Below are 1,284 nucleotides of genomic sequence, written 5' to 3'. Positions count from 1 at the left end.
ATTGGGCAGCAGGCAGGCACGGTGGGGTCAGGAAGCAGCTGAGAAAAGCTTGCCCATGGAGAGCAGAGCTCTGGGGAGGGGGGAGGAGGGTCTTCAGGAAATTATTGACCTGAAAGTGTCCAGAGGGAGCTGCTTAGGACAACTTCTATCCAACTTGCTTAGCAGGAGGAGCTACATTTGCTGCAGCCTTAGGCTGCACTCAGAGAACATGAGGCACTTTCACCTAGGTCAGTAAGCAAGGGCCCCAGAGCTGGTTCAAGCTGGGCAGATAAGGAAGCTACAAGCAGTCGGCATTGCTGTGTCTCACCCTCCGAAAGGGAGGATGTTGTTAAAGAAGAGTGACTTGAAACTGTCTAGAAATAGCTGCTTAGCACAACTTCTATAAAACTTGCTTAGCATGAGTAGCTACATTTGCTGAAGCCTTAGGCCGCACTTGGGAAAAGTAATAAACCTTTACCGAGTTTAGTAAAAAATAGTGCCTCAGAGCTCGTTTGGGCTGGGAAACTAAGGAAACCACACGCAGTCTGCGTTCCTGTGTTACCCACCCCGAAAGGGAAGACGTCAAAACAATTGAAAAAGAAGACCTTGGGAGACAACCGCCAGACCCAACAAAAACAGAGGTACAACCTTCATCAGAGACCGCAAAAAACAAGAAGGAGGAGAAAACCAGCTTACCTAAGAACGACGGTGAGACCCAATGAGGAGCAGGAGACCCCAGACCAAGAAATTACTATTGGTCTAACTTCCGCGTGAGGGGTGGGAAATGTAAGTGGAAAAACCTATAATTGCCCAGGATTTGTTTACGTTAGGGTCCCTCTTTGGAGGCACCCAGCTCGAGCTGTAATGACGGCACGCGCGTGATTAAAATGTAATTTGTTTTGATTTGGCTCTGAACTTTCCTTGCGGCAACCTAGGCTCGAGCCCTGTCATGGTGGCCAACAAGCCTAATTTCCATAACAGACGTCGAGGCTTTGAAATAAGACCGGCGCAGGGCATCAGGACCTTGAGGGACAAAGCCTCCGCTCACTGCTGGGGCAGTCTTCATTGCTATGGGTTGGAATCACCTCCTCCTCCTCCTTGTCCGGACCTTGCGAGGCAACGGTAGGCCCCAACAAGAAACAAAGACACATCCGTCAGCAGAAACCGCAACAGTAAAGATAAGGGAGAAAAGCAGCCTACCTAGGAACAACCATGCGAGCCAGTAAGGAGCAGGAGACCCCAGACCTGAATACTACTAGTGGTCTGAACTACCACGGGAGGGGTGGAGAGCTTCGACTGGAAAGT

This window comes from Dromaius novaehollandiae, unplaced genomic scaffold (assembly GCF_036370855.1).
Source record: "Dromaius novaehollandiae isolate bDroNov1 unplaced genomic scaffold, bDroNov1.hap1 HAP1_SCAFFOLD_42, whole genome shotgun sequence".
In the NCBI taxonomy this organism is placed as follows: Eukaryota; Metazoa; Chordata; class Aves; order Casuariiformes; family Dromaiidae; genus Dromaius; species Dromaius novaehollandiae.
Note: the sequence above shows the minus strand (reverse complement) of the source record.